The following is a 20690-nucleotide window of genomic DNA, read 5'->3' on the forward strand; positions in this document are numbered from 1 at the left end:
CACGTCATCCAGCAAAATAGATCCACATCAGAACCTGATGAACACCAGCCGCAAATGACAGGTCTGCTTCGGAAGTTAAACAAAGGGGTGGGGCGAGTCATGACATCATGGGACATGGAACTCCGCTAATTTATTTACATTCCATCAGAGAACCGAGAGCTGTCATGGAATGTAAACAAAGGGGCTCTGTGTCCCCCCCTTTTTAAGTGAGGGAGCTGGTTTATAAAAAAAAGCCCCCATTATTGGCCCTTCTAAGCTAGGTGACCTACGTTCAAAGGCCATTGCAGTGCATTATGGATACAAAGCATTCTGCCTGGTGAAGTGTCGCATTAGTTCCCGGGGGCCGTGAGCGGACTGGGTTCGCCTCAAACCCATGGTAGACCTGAATTGCATCCCCAATAAATATATCCAATGCTCGCTAGTAGATACAGCAGCCCGTTATTTCAATTCTGACTTTATAAGGAATTTTTCCTTTTAATTTTGGAAGGTTTGCGCTAATACATTGGCAGGTAGGCTATGTAACAACAGCTGACTGTGACATAAACAAACACAGTGCATGCTCACTGTTTAAGTACAAGATATTTAAATGCGGTAAACTAGGCAGATGTTTTGCTTTCCTGCCGAATACCGGACCAAACAATTCCTGCGGAGAGATGCAAACCATCTGCTCAAAGCCTGATGCTAAAACTTACTTATATCTAATCTGCCATCACGTTCCTTTCTCTCCAATTCTCCGAATCTGTGAATGCAAAGCTCCCCCAGAGCTTTCAAACGGCTGCTGGTTGCTAGCAAGGCTTCCCCTTTGATGTTCGATATCAAGTCATATTTTTAATCCTCGACCTTTATTTATTTTTTATCAGACTTCAGTCGTTGCGATAGCGATTCCCCAGAATTTTCTTATTAAGCCAACAACGTCTTGTGTCAGAGTTTACAGGGGAACTGGTCTCTCCCTTGGTGCCGGATCAAACACCAGAGTGTCCTTTTTTCATTCTTCTATATGCATCGATAAATGAATAATGTTAACAATTACACCGGCCTGCACTGGTGACTTTGCTTCTCACAGTAAAATGCTCCGGGGCTGCTGTTCTGGGAAAGAAAAGAGCATGATTAGAAGGATCCAGAGTGCATTTAAATCTACTTGTATTAGGGGAGGCATCATTCGAGTGTCCAAACCGAATTTAGCACTTCGGAAGCTGCTCAATAGCATTAAAGGAGAACTATGAGATGAGTAATTTCCACTCACCTCATAGTTCTAGCCGACCTGTGACAATGAGACTGTCACAGGTCGGCTCAGTAGATCGGGAGGTGAGCGAACACATGCCGGTGTTCGCTCACTTCTCGATCCTGTCAAGGCTCTCTGACAGGCGGACCGGACGGGGGAGGGGGCGGGTACAGCTGGCAGATAGGCACTCAAGCAGCTGGGCAGATCTCAACATCGATGTCGGGATCCACTCCGGCTGCGGCGTCTCAACAAAATACACTAAGAACATTCCGTTTTTCCCCATTCTCACAAAGCCGGTTAAAGGAGAGTGAGGTGAGTGATTTTCAATCAACCACAGTGATGTCGGGATTCGTCCCGGCTGTGGCGGTCTCAGTATACCGCGAGCTGTAGCCCGTGATATACTGAGCTTAGGGTGACGGGAGGGCGCTAGTTTGTGTCCTCCCGTTACCCTAAGGAGAACTATGGGGAAAAGCCCTAACCCCATAGTTCTGCTTTAATTACTTAGGATTTTTTTTAAGTGTATGTCTATGCAAATAAAAATAAAACTTATTTAGTACATCCCTGTAATACATGAAAGCTGCCCTATATATTATCTCTTTAAAAAACGATGCAGGTACAGACGAATACAAGTTGGTCCTGCCAGAAAAATATCGAGCTCCTAACTTCCTGAGTATTCCACTTTGGCAGCACTGCCTGAGTTCTCCCCTGCTAGACCACATAATACTTTCCCCTTATGTTATGGAAAGGAGGATGGAAGATTTGACATGACATTTAACAATAGACTTGTGCAAGTCATTTTTTTCGGCATCAGAATTTACATGAATTTTCAAAAATTTGCATATTCTTATTATTATACAGGATTTTTATAGAACCAACAATTTGCGCAGCGCTATACATATGCAGACACATCCGAATTTCTGAATCCCTATCATCCCACTGTGTCCGAATTTCCGTTTCCGAATTTCGGATCCCTAAACTAAACTCAATCAGACATGTGACTTTTCTGGCCATTAAGATGTGTTTTTCGGGTTAATGCATCCGAATGGGCGTGAATACGAAGATTTGCACGGCAACATGGGCACCATGCAGTATATACTGTACATATAATACTAAAGCTGAGGCTCCTAGACCCCAATGGCATTTGGGATGCAAAAATTCGGAATTACATTCGGGAGCTCCCTAATGGCATTCGGGTCTGGGAGCCTCAGCTTTAGTAATATATGTATATGGCTCCCAGACCCGATAGGATAAAAGTGATCTATCAGATCACAAACTCAAAACTTTCTCTTCCAAACCAACTTACAATTGGTAAAATTAAAACAAGAAAAACCCCAATAAAATAATTTAGGGCTGTGGAAATGAAAGATTAATTTCTCGATTAATCGTTAAACTTTTTGAACTCCCTGCCGACTTCCGGGAGTCCCGTCGGCGATCCGGAGACGTCACGGACATCGACGTCACCGGACTCCTCCCCCCTTCCCCAAGTGGCTCTGTCGGCTAAAAGTGGGGGGGATTGATCAAAGCAATTGCGAGTGTTTGAAATTGCATGGAAAATATTTGCACCAGATTTATCAAGCTAGTGTAATGTTGTTGGTAAATGAGGTTTAACAAGTGCAGATGAAAACACGTGCAAAAAAGGTGCAAAAAACATAGGAGGGATTTATCATAGCAATTGTGAGTGTTTGAACTTACACAGAATATATTTGCAACAGTTTTATGATGTTAGTGTAATGTTGTTGATAAATGAGGTTTAATAGACTCCAGGAAAGAAGACTTCTAACTTTAGGCAAAAAGCTTAACTGTCGCATCTTGAAGGAGTGGTCATGGGGACTTCTTAAGTTGTGATTGTTTTCTTAGGTGATGCTCCAGTTTCAGACAGCCCAGAACAAGTGCAGATGAAAACATGTGCAAAAAAGGTGCAAAAACATGCAGTTGAAAAAGTAGTGCAAGCTCTGAAGAAAACAGGTGCAAAACACGTGCAGTTGGAAAAGTAGTGCAAGCTCTGAAGAAAACAGGGGCACGTGTTAAAAGACAGATTTGCACATTAAAAAAAATTATCTAAGAGGCTAAAACTGTTGCAAGTGCTTTGATAAATTCCCCCAGTATGTTTAGTGCATACCAACAACACCCTTTCCAAACCTCCAGAATCACTACACTTTACTACGGCCAGCATGTTTTTTCACTCAACAACGGAGGACAGTTTGAAAAGCTCGGGGATGTTTTATGTGTTTTATATGTCAACTGCAATGTAATAAATAATGTTATATTTAGTGGTGGGGACCTTCAACACCAATTGTCAACCACATATACATCTATAGACGGGGGCCGCAGAAGTGGTTAAAAAAAGAACACAGCTGCTGCAGCATCTTAGCAACCTAGGGTGCTCTGGCCGCTCTTCCTGCCGTCCCTCTCTGCCCTGCCATGTAGTGCTGCCCTGTGCCCTGCATTTTGAATTTTGCTCGCAAATGGCGAGCACTCATTTATCAGCACAGTATGGGGTACGGATAGTACACCGGCACCGTTGGTGTGGAAAGAGCGTTCACCCAAAGGGAAGTATAGCGGGGTGGAGGGAGGAAGAGGGGGCTAGTTTGGAGGGGGTAATTCCTATTTCCGAATTCCCCTAGGAAAGTGAAATTACCCTTTAATGGTGGGCTGCCACATATATGTGTACAGCCGGTGCCCCCTCTTTGGTGGTGAGAGCACAGTGATCAAGCTTTCACTGACAGTTCCCACTCCCTGTTTATGATATGATCGAGAGCTGGTGGGATGAGCTCCGGATCAGCTAGTTACATTGATTACTTACTCAGAGCCCCCTCCCGCCAACTGGTATTAAGATCTTTTTTAAGAGCCGTCTCCCGCTGGCAGCAAGCTACAATACAGCATTGTGCAGGAAACACAAAAATAGGACATTTTTCTGTGTTTCATAGATAAGCATGCATATAGACTAACATTGCACTATATTTACAGATCAAAAGACATATTGCAATATGAAAAAAAAAATATGAATATAATATGAAAAAGACATATTGCAGTCAGTAATACAATGAGTACATGTCAGTATATGCTGTTGCATTTCCAGCAGAGGCAACCCCACTGCAAGGGTTAATAACATTTTTCACTGGAGCTGTTGTTTAACAGACCATAAGGGAGCAAATTGGAAAAGTCAGTTGTTAGGGTTCACATGCATGTACTTACATTGCAATAATAACTCTACATATGTAAATATAAACTATACTTTCTTTTTAAAACCCCCCAAAGATAACACTTACCCAATAGTTCACAACCCACTGGGGCTGATATAAAAAACTGCAACAAGTGGAGGATGAAAGAAGAATACATTTAATACTTGCATTATCTTCAGGAGATTACCACAAACTCAACACATAACTTCCTTTATTCTCTGACGAATGACATCTTCTAAGGATCACTGTTTGAAGCTGGGCCTTTAATTAAATATTTAGGCAAGCAGAGACTTCCATTAGATGGATTTTGTTTCCTTTCTATTACCGGACATTGGAATAACATTAGGCGATCTAATTTAAAACAAGATATTGGGCTAGATGAGCCTTAATTAAGCATGGACAAATAATTACTCTAATTCACTGTTCCAATTGTTCACTGAAATCCGTATGCTTAGATTCTGTTCAAACAAGCCGATAATGAATTGAAAGAGATAAGAGAGTGCACTAGAGTTAATATACCAATTACCTTTATAATAAAATGAAAAGACTTATTTTTGACTGCTAAACGAATATTTAAAGGAGAGTAACGTTCATCATATTGAAAAAATATATATCTTTTGAACAACCTTCATAAGAAAAGATTCTTTATTGTGAAATAGAGATGACGGAGGTTTTAGTATTAATAACTGTTCCTCATAAACAAGGTGATTACAATTCTTAAAACGGCTTTTATCACCGGGCTTCTTCCATGGTTCAAAGCCAATCCCGAAATAAATAATGAGTTCCATACTTACGCTTTTATTTATCTTTACCTTTAGCATTGGCACTTCAATAAAAGAAGCTACAAAATTTGTACAACCAAAATAATTACAGGTAAAGCTGAACACCAGGCAGATATAAAATGACAACATTGTATCTATTCATGCATTCATTAAAATTAATCTCCGGACACAATAACCCCCTCCCACCCATCTTTTTTTTTAAATTAGATTTTATTCAATGATTTTGTATTCATAAACAAATAAAAAAAACACCAGATGGGCATAGTCAAGAGTACCCTGGTGTTGATAGGTAATTTTTTCAAAGGCAACCCGTCTAATTCCTTAGTCCATGCCTCTATAGTGGGAGCCGCAGAGGGAAGGCACTTCAAACAACAAAAGCAGCAAAGAGAGCTCTGGAAATGGCTGTTATACTAAATCCACAGCTGACTCTGTATACAGGTAAGTGGAGTGTTTGAAAGTGAGGTTGCAAATACAGAATTCAACAAAAATATGATTGCATTCCAGTATCCGACCAATTTAGGACATCGCCATAATAGGTGAAATAGGGATCCTGGTTCTATGCCACACATTGGGCATCTCCAATAAAAAAACTCTGTGATATCTGCCATGCAAATCCTTCAATGGCGCAATTTCTGGATGTGGGCGGACTGTTAATCTACCACTGCAGATATGCCTGCTTATATGGTACTCACCAGGAAACCAGTGTGGGTTTGTAGACACACTGCTTCACGCTGTTGCCTCAGGGGGCATTTCTTTGAGTAATGTGGGGAGGGTGTAAGTGTGCCTACTGCCCCTTTCTGGCCAGAGTGTCCCAGGTTGCTGCTCTCCCCACCCAGTTTTTACCAACCTGGGACACTCTGGCTGGCATCCCTCCCACCTCCTGGCAACCAGTAATGTCAGTGAGCTGGGCAGGACGCTGGCCAGTGCTGGGTGGAGCATCACCATCACCCCATGAACACCACCCCCCCCCTGAACATGACCACCAGCACCCCCACCCCCCCCTGTCTCAGGGGGTGATAATGCTAGGGACATCCCTGCATATACCCCTTAGAGTATATCTGAAACCAAAGCATTTTTTTCTTAGTCTTTTATAGAGTGAGGAATGGTTAAAACCCCTGTTCCATTGGTATAATGTCCCTTCCCCATAGACACAACAGGAAGTGAAAGGAGATCTCTTCAAAGAGATGATAAATTCCCCCTTCTCACAACAAGTGTCCCTATTTGATTATTTGCTCTCTATTACTGTTCAAGGGACAACTCAAAAGTCCCATCACTTTCTTTCCTGGCAGCAATGGCCACTAGGACGGATCGAGAGGGAAAATCTCTCCAGTGAGGACGCAGCAAAAAAAGGGTTCCAACCCTTCCAAACACTATCCAAAAAGAACACCTTAAATCAGTGTGGTGATTTAGTGAAGGGGATAAAACCCTGGCAAGTTCCTATTCAGAGTAGAAGCCTCACTCCAATAATTACCAGCACCAGTCTCCCAGCACTAAAGAAATGCATGGCTACTGGGGCCCTGTGCAATGAAGATCACCATTTCTCCAGGCACCTTTGGTTGCTTGCTTTTCACAACTGGTGTCAGCTTAAAGGGCTTACACATTGGTTTACTTTAAAGCTGGACTCCAGAAAAAAACAGATGAAATACATCTAAGGTCGCTGTTTTACTTGCAAAATTAATTTGTATTTCTGTCCATCCAGTTTTGTATCTGCAATCATTGTGTCTTTTTATCTGCTTGGAGTTCAGCTAAAGAATTGTTCATTTACCCATCAAGAGAATATGCATTGTATAGAACCAACTCTGAAAGTGTAATTAACATATGAACACCATTTTATGATATGCTGATTAAAATGGATACAGGTGACAATGCTGTGATAATTACTTTCCATATTAGTGCACTCAGTTACTTTACCAAGGTCTAATAAAGCGCTATTCACTCTCATTAGTATTACTTATAGCAGTGGCTTTGTCCCACTGAGGTGACATGACTGTGATGCTTATAATAGGTTATTTTATGAGAAATATAGAACGCCCTCTTATAAGTGCAATCATTGTTCACTTCAGTTGCACGTCATCAAAGGCATTTAGACTGCCAATACATAAATCAACTTTCACTGTAATAGCCGTATGGCTATGGAATTCTCATTATATGGAAGGGGTGATGTCTAAATTGCACTATAAGTAGAATAGAAGCCACTTTTGTTTCAGTAAGGGTGATGCTCATTTATTGTCTGTTCTCTTAATGATTACATAGCAGTATAATAATATCCACTATACAGAATGGACAAAGGTTTTTTGACATCTGACATTCACAGTTACATAGTTGGGCAGCACAGCGTTGTAGTGGTTAGCACTTCTGCCTTGCAGCACTAGGAGTGCCTGGTTTGAAACCTAGGCAGGTCACTATCTGCAAGGAATTCACATGTTCTCCATGTGCTTGCTTGGGTTTCCTCCCACACTCCAAAGACATGCTGGAAGGTTAATTGGCTCCTGTCTAAATTGGCCCATGTGAGATAGGGACCTTTGGAGTGTGGGAGGAAATCCACACAATGTCTAAGACATGCTGGAAGGTTAATTGGCCCTGTATGTGTGTGCAATAGAGACCTTAGATTGTAAGCTCCTTGAGGGCAGGGATGTGAATGTGCACTGCGTAAATTGTTGACAGTATATAAATACCTATAGTAAATAAACATGAAATTGTTGGACATCCTATTCCAAAACCATGGACATAGATATGAAGTTGATCCCTCCTTAGTGGCTGTAACAACCTCCACTCTGCTGGGAAAGCTTTCCACTAGATTTTGGATGGTGTCTGTGGGAATGGTTACCATTCAGCCAAAAGAACAATTGTGAAGCCAGGTAATGATGATGGGGGAGAAGACCCGGCTTACAATCAGTGTTCATATTCGTTTTAAAGGTGTTCAGTAGGGTTGAGGTCAGGGCTCTGTGTAGACTTTGCAAAAGTATTTACCCCCCTCTTATTAAGGTAAAATAAGAAATCTTGAGTGTGCATAAGTATTTGCTGTTAAACCCCTAAATAAGATGTGGTCAAACCAATTAACTTTAGAAGTCTAGAACAGGTCAGAGACAAAGTTGTGGAGAAGTATATATTAGGGTTGGGTCAAAATAAAATCCAAAACTTTACACATCTTACGTAGCACCATTAAATCCATTATAACAAAACAGGGCACCACTACAAACCAGGGAGGTAATGGCCCTCTGCCAAAACTCACAGACCAGGCAAGAAGGGCAATAATCAGAAATGCAACAAAACCCCAAAGGTAACACTAAAGGATCATCAAAGATCTACAATGGAGATTGACGTATCTGTCTATAGGACCACTTTAAGCCACAGAGTGGGGCTTTATGGAAGAGTGGCCAGTTAAACGGCATCACTAAGAGAAAAAAAAGAATACACGTTTGGAATTCACTAAACAGCATGTGGCAAATTCCCCAAAAACATGGAAGACGGTCAGATGGGACAAAAATTGGGCTTTTTGGCCATCATGGGAAACACTATGTGTGGCACAAACCCAACACTTCCCACCACACTGAGGACACCATGCCCTTAGTAAACCATGGTGGTGGCAGCATCATGCTGTGGGGGTGCTTATAATCAGCAGGGACTGGAAAACTGGTCAGTATTGAGGGAAACATAGAGGGCACTAAATACAGTACATGGGAATTCTTGAAGAAAACCTGTATCAGTCTGCCACTGATTTGAGACTTGGATAGAGATTCAACCACCTTCCAGCAGGGCAATGACCCTAAACAAGAGGTTTAAAAGGAAGATTTTAAATTACTTGGAATTGCCTAATAAAAGCCCAGATCTCAATCCAGCTGAGAATCTGTGGCATGACTTGAAGATTGCTGTACACTAACTCAACCCATCTAATTTGAAGGAGCTGGAGCAGTTTTGCCTTGAAGAATGGGCAAAAATCCCAGTTGTTAAATGTGCTAATAGAGACAATACCACAAAAGAATTACAGCTGTAATTGCAGCAAATGGTGGCTCTGCAATGTATTTATTTTGTGGGGGGGGTGAATACTTATGCACAAGCAGATTTCTGTTTATTATTTCTTAATTATAATAATACTAATAATAATTGTAAAATAATAATTAATAAAAATAATGTTGCACCTACAAAGTGGTAGAGATATGTTGTATACTTCCCATGGTAGAAACTCCCAAAATATATATGTGAGTAGGTTGGCTGTGTTACCTGCATGCATTGCAAAATAATATTTAGGTTTGGTTGGAGGGAAAGTGATGGGGGATCTAAAATTCTCAACAATTGTCATAACTGAATTATTCTTCTCAATGATTGTATGATCCCCTCATATTGGAGAGATTTTAATTTACTTCCTGTCCTCTCTCCAGGGATGGTTAGCATTTTATTTTATTTATAAACCTGGTAAAAACACAGCCAGAGTGTTTTGGGGGTTGTGGGGGACCCTTCACAGCCACCACATGCTAATGCCATGTTGCTGAAGGACAAGCATTGAGATTGGCCTCCCCGGAAGTTGAGTAGCCTAGGACCAAATGTAAGTCCTTTATGGAATGACTATCTCAACCCCCAACATTGGATTACATCCAGAGACATGATTTCTACCACTGTCCAAATACCACCTTGCACACCTAAAACTGAAGTTCCAACCCTCTCCACTTAACATTAGAAAAAAAAAATTTGAGTCAAAGTCATCATTTTTCATTTTTGAGCAATCAAAATAATCATTTCTAATTGGCCATGACTAATTTTGCCCTCTTGCTCTTTTGTTACTAAATAAGTACCTTCAACTTGAAATCTTTTCCATTCCTGTTTTTACCAAAGACAAAATTCCTAGATGATTTTAAAGGCTTAACTGGAAGGGGGAAGACGTGTTTTGTCACGCTGCCTTGGGTGCCAATACACCTTGTACTGACACATTGTAATTCTTAATAAAATGAAAGTTCTTTCTTCCTACCCTTAGGCTTCTATTTATTGCAATCATGTTTGTAACTTGTATATAACCGCCTGTAGCCGTGCGGTTCTTTCATACGGATCATTAAGCCGCGGCAAATCATGAATGTTGTAGAAAACTACAACAATTGCATTTTTTTATTTTTTTGTGTGTGGTGCTGTGTATCTGAGGCTAAGCTTATCCCGGAGGATAACATCGCTATCAGTAAAATTATACTCTGCAGAACAAAGGTTCGCTTCAATAGTGTTCAGTTGCCTTAAATGATGTTTGGTAGTATCTGCAAAGCTTCCGGCATGTTGTCACTGTTATGGTTATTTGGGAACAAAAATTCTGTTTGTAATATTTGGGTACATTGTGGGTGATACTTGTCAGTTCCTCTCTTTTCTTTCCAAATTTCTCTGCAGTAGCCACCCCAGTGGACAAGTTAATTGATGAGCTGCTAATGAAATCCACCAAGCTCTGCAACTGCATGAAGGTTAGAAAGCCTATTTGACATACTGTAAGAGCCCATTCACACCATGGCGGTTGCGGATCAGTGCGGTTACCGGGCTGATTTAAAAATGGAGGCTTTGGGAGTTTTTAATTGTGTTTCAACGCTGAAACGCAATTAAAAACACCCAAAACCGCACTGATCAGCACGGTTCCATTGAAAGGTGTATGGAAACCGCAATGATCAGTGCGGCAAAAATAGAGCAGGGAGCAGTTCAAGCAGGGGGGCGGTTCGGATCGAGCTTGCATGAACGGTCCCCATAGCAATGTATCGGATCGTTCATGTCGGCGGATCCGCGTGGCCAAATCCACACGGCCGAACCGCCCCAGTGTGAACGGGGCCTTAAGCTGGATATAAAAACACAGAATAAAGTACACTAAATTCAGGAGTTAAATCTTAAAAATACATTCAAGTACCCTAACTATTAACAAAAATGTATCTTATTTGTGTTTCACTCGGCTGTAGATCCTCCAATGAATTGGCGCTGACACTGTCCTTCCTCCTGGAGGGTGACTACTTTTGTACCCTATGGTCCCTGTGTGTGCTCCAAGCTCGCTCATGCGATGAACTAAAATCTCATGTTTAGTTTACTAATTTGTATTTAGATTGTAGTGTATCCCGGGAGCGAGTTTGGAGCGGTGACTACTTTACAACAAACACAGGGAACAAGAGGAACAAAAGTAGCCACCCTCCATTATGACATAGGGGACCTGTTAACCCCTATGTGATAGAAAAAAAAAAGATAAAAAAATTCAAGTGACATATAATCACCATGAACGTCGGAGTGTGAGCAATAATCATAGGGAGCTTAATCACTGTTAACACTAAATTGATGAGCGATAAAAGCTTTTAAATCGTCGCCTATGGGCAATTTGGGGTATTATAGTGTTTTTACCATTGCACCGGCGCACACAATCCAGTCACACTGGATTACTGCACAGATCTGGAAGAAATACGCACACTTCACCAAGGTTCCAGGAAGAATACACATGGCTCTTGCATTTAGACAATATGTGCTTATCCCGGAGTTCAGCTTTAAATCTAATTTGGATATTTAATTACATCTGGAGAAGCAGAATCATGGGAATACAGGGAAAATATTCACCGGACAAGCAAGACAAGAAGAAAAGAGAAGAACACAGCGGATGGATATATGAAGCAATTGACGCAGCAGACAGAATTGTGTTTGCCGTTAAACTACAAATGTGATTGTAAAACATCCAGGTGGGGGGAAATGTTTATCCTTTGTTGAAACTGAATCAGTTTTATTGGTGCTAACTTGTCGGCGAAACGGTTTGGACAAGAAATGGAATGGTTTATTCGGCTGAGGACTCGGCTCTTAGATTTTTTTTTTTCGAGGAAAGATACAAGTTTAATCCTTTCTGTAGAATTCAGGACCTCGGCCTGGCTCTGTAAATTGATATTTACAAAAGGCTGCAATGGTGGGTGAAGGGGCAGCCAGGAAATACAGTATATAGAAGAGCTCTGGCAAATAGTTGAACTCTGCTTTACAATTATAGATTTAATGTACTTTTAATATATATATATATATATATCTTCTAAATGGAAGGTCAGCTTCTCTCACAGCCCCCAAACCATCCAAATGCAAATGGCGTAAGAGCCTATTCACACTATAGCGTTGCACTAAAGCCACAGGATCCATGCTATGTGATAGCGCATGCTATCACATAAAGCACAGCAACATGCGCTGGGTGTGCTCTTGCATTGTGTTGTCATTGATTCTGAATGGCGCTCCAATGCACCTGTAGATGGGGTAGTGTGTTACAAAGTGGCCAAAACATGAATGCATGCACTACTTTACTTCACTGCTGCACTACAGTGTACGCCCCAACAGGAGGTGCATTTGGGTGCCATTGAAAATCAATAGCATACCTAACACACCTTGTGCTAAAGTGTGAATAGTCCTCCCAAAAATCTATTAAAAAATACGCTTTAAAAAAAAAATCTCATAAGATTTTGAGTGCCCAGCTCTTCTTGCATGGTGATGTCACTCGCTCCTCCTGAAAGCATCAGAAGTTCAGCTAAAGCTTTTTTTATGACAAACTCTTTTACGGTAAGGAGAGCTGTGATTAAACAGACCTTACATTTTCATGGTGAGTCTTCTTTAAGACATACAAATCCCTCTCCAAAGCATGTTAAAAACCAGTTATCACTCCAATACTGATCATCTGCCTGGCTGTGTAAAGCTGGAATACACGGAACAAATTTTGTCAAGAATTTTCTCTGAAGGTGGCCATGTTCACAGGCTACCACCCATCATCCTTTGCTCTGAAAAGCAAAGGAGTTGGTTGGAAATGGGTTGATTTATAAAACTTCCGCCCAGCCATATGCTGGGTGAATGCCACTCGAACTGCATTCCTGCCACTAGCTGGAGCTGAGGAGCATAGGCATTTCCTATGCTCCTCAACACCATCTAGTGGTGGGAATGCTGTGTGAATGGCAATTGTCCACCATATGGCTGGGTGGACGTTTTATGAATAAACCCTCAAGTGTATGGCAGCTCTTAGTTTAAGGACTGGATGGACAGAAACATAAATCTGGCAGGTAAAACAGTTCCCATATATGAGTACTCATACTCGCCCAAATGCTCCGATGCCTTGCCTGATATTTCCTGTATCAGGAAGCTGGGCAGCGCTTGTGACGAGAGCGCATGGAGCACTTCCCGGCCAATGAGAAAGCTGGGCAGCATGTAATGACTAGCCAATCTGGCCAATCAGGAAGCCGGGTGCCGTGTAATGACGCTGCACCCGGCTTCATGATTGGCCAGGAAGCGAGGGACGAGGGAGCATGGATACGGCTTCCCGGCCAATAAGGAAGCTGGGCGAAGCGTCATTACACGGCGCCGGCTTCTTGATGGGCCAGAAAGCCGGCTTCATGCATTCTTGTCACATAGTGACAAGAAGCATGGGGACGGCTTCCCTGCGAATCGGGAAGCCAGGTGGCGAGTCATTACTCGCCGCCTGGCTTCCTGAATGGGACTTCTGGTACTCGATATTCGGTATTGGTGAGTACCAAAAAAAAGAATATCGGTACTTGTACTCGATATTGAAATACCGGTATCGGTGCATCCGTTGTATTTACCTATTTGCCTGGAGTTCAGCTTTAAAATGTTACAGAAGTTGATTGTTTGAGGAGTTCAGCTTGCGTTTTTTTCACTGGTTGTTAAATGAATATAGAAAGGATGTTTGAAGGAGAAACATGAACATAATTGGCCTAACCACCCCAAAGGAGGAAGCCAAGGACATTTGAGTTGAGCATTCAAATTACAAGTGAAGATCAAAGGGCTAAGCTTCAGTGTGACTCGGATTCGTACATGTTTTCCTGGATTTTTTACTCTCCAACTGATTTCCTTGCCAATGATTTCCCCTGACAAGTGTTACAGATAGTGACTGTGCCAGCTACATTTCCTTGTTTGTCTTTAAAATTGGCCAAAGATCTGGAATGGCAATCTAATATGTTTCCACAGACTGGCTGCCAAAAGATTTTTTCAACTATTCCACAAAAATGTAGAGAATTATTATAGTAGCATCTATGTCATGACTGGAAGACCTGAAATGTAGCTCATTATTACAGTATATCTAAAGCCAAAATGTTTTTTTTTTCTTTTTTCATTTGGATAGAACAGAGAGGGGTTTCAATCCCCGTCAGCCTTAGGTTGCTGTTTTGTGTTCCATTGGGGAGATCTACGCACTACTAGCCAGCACTCAAGGTACTCTAACCCTATCCCCTTTCTTATCTGCCATCAGTACATGGCGAATGCTCCTGTGTTTATGTATTAAGTATTAGCAAGATTTGCATTAAGTAGGGAATGGTTAAAATCTCAGGTTTCTTTGCTGTCTGTGCCCATTGAATAATTTGGGCTATAAACCTCAGATCAGCCCCACTTCTTGTACCTTCAGACTTCAGATCAACCCCAATTTTCTACCTTTAAACATCAGATCAGCCCCAATTCCTGCACCTTTATACCTCAGATCAGCCCCAATTCCTGCACCCTCTAGATCAGTGATTCTCAACCTTTCTAGGGCCGGGGCCACTTGATAACATTTGCCAAGTTGTGGTGACCCCCAATGGAGCGCTGGAAAGAGGCAGGAGGACAGCTGCGGCTGTGAATGGAAAAGCCTTGCTGTAGACACTCTGGCCACTAGATGTCGCTGCAGGAGCCAGGGAGTGTGTATAGCAGCACTTTTATATTCACAGCCTCTGCTGTCCTCCCGCTGACTGACACTGACACTGCTGCGCTAGGAGGAGGCTGGGAAGCCTCTCACCTAGCGCAGCAGAAGTGGATGCTGTGACCCCCTCAACAGTGAGTTGCAACCCACTTTTGGGTCGCGACCCACAGGTTGAAAACCACTGCTCTAGATCTCAGATCAGCCCCAATTCATGCACCTTCAGTTTTCTTTAACTCTTGGCGCTAATGGCTGCCAGCTGGACAATCCACTTCCTGTTGCACACTCAAAGTTTTCAACAGTTTATCACAGTATTCCACACTAGACTTGTGCGCCGTCAAAAAATTTGTTCCGTTTCGTTCCATTTCGTAATATCTATTATTTCGTATTTTCGTTAGTTTCGGCACATTTTCGTAACTTTACGAACATTCGTTATGATGAAGTTAAAAAGCAAAAATACCTTTGTTAATATTGGAGTCGATGTGGTAGTTGTTTTTGTATCCAAAATACGAATTCCGTTTTTCGGACTTAAAAAAAAACTACCATCAACTCCAATATAAATGTACTTTCCTTTTTAACTTCAATATATAACGAATGTTCGTAATGGAACGAAAATACGTCAACGGAATTTCGTATTTCCTGCCTGTATATTGTAATGCAACTCTCAGCAGCAGAAGAGAACCTCTGGTCAACCAAAACGAAATACGAATTCCGTTATCCGAATTTCGTATTTCGGACTTAAAAAAAAACTACCATCAACTCCAATATAAATGTACTTTGCTTTTTAACTTCAATATATAACAAATGTTCATAACGGAATGAAAATATGTCAACGGAATTTCGTATTTCCTGCCTGCATATTGTAATGCAACCCTCAGCAGCAGCGGATCCATATTTCGGATTTAAAAAAATAAATCTTTTCATGTTGTTCAACCTCATTTACAGGGGAAATATTAGTTCCTGTTTCAAAGAAATTCGGATCCGAAATTCGTTATCGGAATTTCGTATTTCGGATATAATTCGGAAACTGCAATTCTGATTTCGTATGCTTACGAAACGAATCGCACATGTCTATTCCACACAGACTTGAGGGGCTGCTCATCCAAGCCTCTGGGGCTTCCACCACAAACATAGAAAACAAAAGGCAACAGAGCGCCACCTCCGTGTGTAAAATCGTTTATTACAATAAATAAAACAAGGGATAAAAGTACTCACAAACAAACATTTTCATCAGGCTTTAACAACAAACGAGAGGCCACACTGTCTGTTAACCCAACATGGTATCGCCCCAACTATGTAACACGGTAGCCTCCAGTCACATCACCGTCCACTGACTGCAGTCAGTCAAGATTGGCGCGTTTCAGGGGCAAGCCCCCTTCATCAGAATCAACCTTCAGACCTCAGATCAGCCCCAATTCCTGCACCTTCAGATCTCAGTTCAGCCCCAATTCCTGCACCTTCAGATCTCAGTTCAGCCCCAATTCCTGCACCTTCAGATCTTAGATCAGCCCCAATTCCTGCACCTTCACACCTCAGATCAGCTCTCACTTCTGCACCTTCAGACCCAGGATCAGCCTCAATTCCTACACTTTCAGACTTCAGATCTGCCCCAATTTCTGCACCTTCAGATCTGAGATCAGCCCCAATTTCTGCACCTTCACACCTCAGATCACCCCCAATTCTTGCACCGTCAGACCTCAGATCAGCCTCAGTTCCTGTACCTTTACACCTCAAATTAGTCCCAATTCCTGCACCTTAACACCTAGTTCAGATCAGCCCCCAACTCTGCACCTTCAGACCTAGGATCAGTCTTAATTCCTACACCTTCAGTATTTAGATCAGCCCCAATTCCTACTCCTCCAGTCTTCAGATCAGCTCCAATTCCTGCACCTTCACACCTCAGGTCATTCCTAATCCCTGCACCTTCACAACTCAGATAAACCCCAATTCTTACACCTTTACACCTCAGACCAGCCCCATTTATTCCACCTCCACTACAGTAGCAGTCAGATCTGGGTAAGTATACATGTGTGGAGGGGGAGAGAGGAATCTGTTAGCTCAGAGAAAAGACTGCAGTGCCCCTTCCCTTGGTGCCCTCAGGATGAAGATATCGATCCACATGTTCTGCTTCCCACCTCTGTTTGATTGTCTCGTATACATTTATGAATTTCCCACCACTTTCTGTTCCGGTAATTATGGTTAAACATCTGATCCCACTCTATCAATTTCGTATGCTTACGAAACGAATCGCACATGTCTATTCCACACAGACTTGAGGGGCTGCTCATCCAAGCCTCTGGGGCTTCCACCACAAACATAGAAAACAAAAGGCAACAGAGCGCCACCTCCGTGTGTAAAATCGTTTATTACAATAAATAAAACAAGGGATAAAAGTACTCACAAACAAACATTTTCATCAGGCTTTAACAACAAACGAGAGGCCACACTGTCTGTTAACCCAACATGGTATCGCCCCAACTATGTAACACGGTAGCCTCCAGTCACATCACCGTCCACTGACTGCAGTCAGTCAAGATTGGCGCGTTTCAGGGGCAAGCCCCCTTCATCAGAATCAACCTTCAGACCTCAGATCAGCCCCAATTCCTGCACCTTCAGATCTCAGTTCAGCCCCAATTCCTGCACCTTCAGATCTTAGATCAGCCCCAATTCCTGCACCTTCACACCTCAGATCAGCTCTCACTTCTGCACCTTCAGACCCAGGATCAGCCTCAATTCCTACACTTTCAGACTTCAGATCTGCCCCAATTTCTGCACCTTCAGATCTGAGATCAGCCCCAATTTCTGCACCTTCACACCTCAGATCACCCCCAATTCTTGCACCGTCAGACCTCAGATCAGCCTCAGTTCCTGTACCTTTACACCTCAAATTAGTCCCAATTCCTGCACCTTAACACCTAGTTCAGATCAGCCCCCAACTCTGCACCTTCAGACCTAGGATCAGTCTTAATTCCTACACCTTCAGTATTTAGATCAGCCCCAATTCCTACTCCTCCAGTCTTCAGATCAGCTCCAATTCCTGCACCTTCACACCTCAGGTCATTCCTAATCCCTGCACCTTCACAACTCAGATAAACCCCAATTCTTACACCTTTACACCTCAGACCAGCCCCATTTATTCCACCTCCACTACAGTAGCAGTCAGATCTGGGTAAGTATACATGTGTGGAGGGGGAGAGAGGAATCTGTTAGCTCAGAGAAAAGACTGCAGTGCCCCTTCCCTTGGTGCCCTCAGGATGAAGATATCGATCCACATGTTCTGCTTCCCACCTCTGTTTGATTGTCTCGTATACATTTATGAATTTCCCACCACTTTCTGTTCCGGTAATTATGGTTAAACATCTGATCCCACTCTATCTAAAAAAAAAAAAAAATGTATAATACATTTTAAAGCATCAGCATTCTTGCTGCACTCCGAACATTCTGTGGCTTTTATGTAAGCTTTTATATATTTCTTTCTTACTTCTCCACAAATCACATGTTTAGATCAGCCGTGTGCTTTATGACACGCTGTGCATGCTTTATGATCAGCATCCATTCTTTTTTTAGCCTGGAGCACTGGAATGTACACAGCACACAGGCCAGATGTGAAAGCATTGTGTCTTGCGGTTAATTCTCTGCAATCATCTGTAATGTACAGTAAGGCACACGTCAGATCAGCCCCAATTCCTGGACTTTCAGAATCTTGAATGTCACTTCAGATCTCGAATGTCATTTTGATGCCAGGTATAGTACCAGGTGATTGGCGGAAAGCGAATGTGGTACCAATACACAAAAAGGGGAAAAAGAAGTACACCTGGTAATTATAGACCAGTCAGCTTCGCATTAATAGCATGTAAAATATCTGAAGGAATAAGGGGCTCTATGCGAGAATTTGCCAATGATCATCGAATGGTATCATAAGTAGCAATCAACATGGCTTCATGAAGGAATGCTCTTGTCAGACCTTTCTACTGACTAGGTGTGTAACAATCACCATAGCGACCCAGGCGGCCACTATGGGGCCCAGGGGCACAGGGGGGCCCGGCCAGGACATCCCCCTGATGCCGTGCGGACCGCCTGGGTCACTATGGAATCTCAGGCTGCCGGCTGTCACTGGTGGCTGTGAGGAGGACGCGCAGCTTTTCTCATATGCAGTGGCGCGTTCCTCCTCACAGGCGCTACTGAGTCGGTGACAACCAGCAGCTTCGGAGGAGGTGGTTGGGCCCGTCGTCGGCAGCGATTGAGGAGGCGGGGACCAGTGATTGAGGAGGTGGGGCCCACAAGGGATCGTGGAGGAGAAGGAGGCGGACAGAGGATCGGAGCAGACAGGTAAGAGGGCTTGACCTCCCACCTGAGACCCTGCAGAGTCCACCATAGAGAGTCTATGGTAGGCTCTGCAGGGTTACCCTCAGGTGGGCTGTTTGGGTTATCAGGTGGGCTTAACTAGAAATCACAGGGCCCCATACAAAATTTTGCTATGGGGCCCTGTGATTTCTAGTTACGCCCCTGCTACTGACATTCTACATGGAAGTCAGTTGTAATATAGACAGAGGAATACCGGTAGACATGGTGTATCTTGACTTTGCTAAAGCATTTGATACAGTACCCAACAAATGTTTAATTCATAAACTAAGATCTATCTCCTTGGATGAAATTGTATGTACATGGGTGGAAAACTGGCTTCAAGAACTGATCCAGAAGGTAGTAATAAATGGTTCATTTTCTAATTGGGCAAACGTTGTGAGTGGGGTGCCCCAGGGTTCGGTCTTGGGACTGATCCTGTTTATCATATTCATAAATGACAAAGAGATTGGAATAAATGGTTCAATCTCGGGTTTTTTACTGATAATACTAAACTATTTAGGGCAGTAACTTCTCAAGAAGACAAATTCCCTTCAACTGGATCTAGATAAAATTGAGGCATGGGCTGAAAGATGGCAAATGTAATTTAATACTGAAAAAAGCAAGGTTATGGGAGCAAAGAAAGTGCATGCAAACTACTACTTAGGGGGTCTGCTGGGGAAGTCATGGAGAAAGACCTGGGGGTCCTCATAGATCACATATTAAGCAATAGTAAGCAATGACAAGCAGCAACCAGCAAAGCAAGCAAGATACTATCCTGCATTAAAAGAGGAATTATGGTGAGGGATAAAAACATAGTGGGTTATTCACAATAATAATGAATAGTGATTAACCCAGCCGAAGTGAAGTGAGCCAAACACTGTTCAGCTAGTCACTTCTGCCTTCAGCTGCCTTCGGCCAGCTGAACATGCTCTGGGCCGAAATGCAGAAGGACTTCGACTCAGCCGATCCAACATCTGGATCGGCTGAGCCGAAGCTCTGGCAGCTCACTCGCTGCCGTTTGCTACTATTCTTATAGGGGCCGAACGGCAGTGATTGAATAGCCGAATTCCGCCGAGCGGGGCCTCCGAGGTACTGAGCAGAATAGAAAAGAAGTGAAACGAATGTGAAAAAAAGTTGCAAAGTTATTTAAAAATGATAAAAAATAGGAAAATTAAAAAAAAGAAAAATATTTTATAGAAAAAAAAAATTGGCATATGGACACCCTCCTAATGCCGAGGGCACTGGCCTGGTAAGGCGCAGGGAGGGGAGGGACGCTCGATCGTCCCCCCCTTTCCTGCCCTGCTGGCCACTGCTCGGATCAAGGGTCTGGTAGGACTGTTAGGGGGGACCCCACGTTTTCACCCCCCATTTTTTGGGGCTGGGGTTCCCCCTTAAAATTCCTTCCAGACCTAAAGGGTCTGGAAGGATTTTGGGGGGAGCCCCACACACTTTTTTTTGTGTTTTAACTTGAGGGGGTTCCTCCTAAAATTCCTACCAGACCTAAAGGGTCTGGTATGAATTGG

The 20690-nt window shown here is 42.8% G+C and overlaps 1 long non-coding RNA gene across 1 annotated transcript in view; it reads right to left on the reverse strand.

Moving 5' to 3' along the window:
* Positions 1-17842: 17842 nt before the first annotated feature.
* LOC108799238 overlaps positions 17843-20690 on the reverse strand; it is a 4067-nt gene continuing 1219 nt past the window's right edge. Inside the window, exon 3 of the long non-coding RNA XR_001942018.1 lies at positions 17843-17874. This is a non-coding gene — a long non-coding RNA (uncharacterized LOC108799238). The remainder of the gene's footprint in view (positions 17875-20690) is intronic.

Source organism: Nanorana parkeri, unplaced genomic scaffold, assembly GCF_000935625.1.
Source record: "Nanorana parkeri isolate BGI_ZX_2015 unplaced genomic scaffold, ASM93562v1 scaffold1666, whole genome shotgun sequence".
NCBI lineage: Eukaryota > Metazoa > Chordata > Amphibia > Anura > Dicroglossidae > Nanorana > Nanorana parkeri.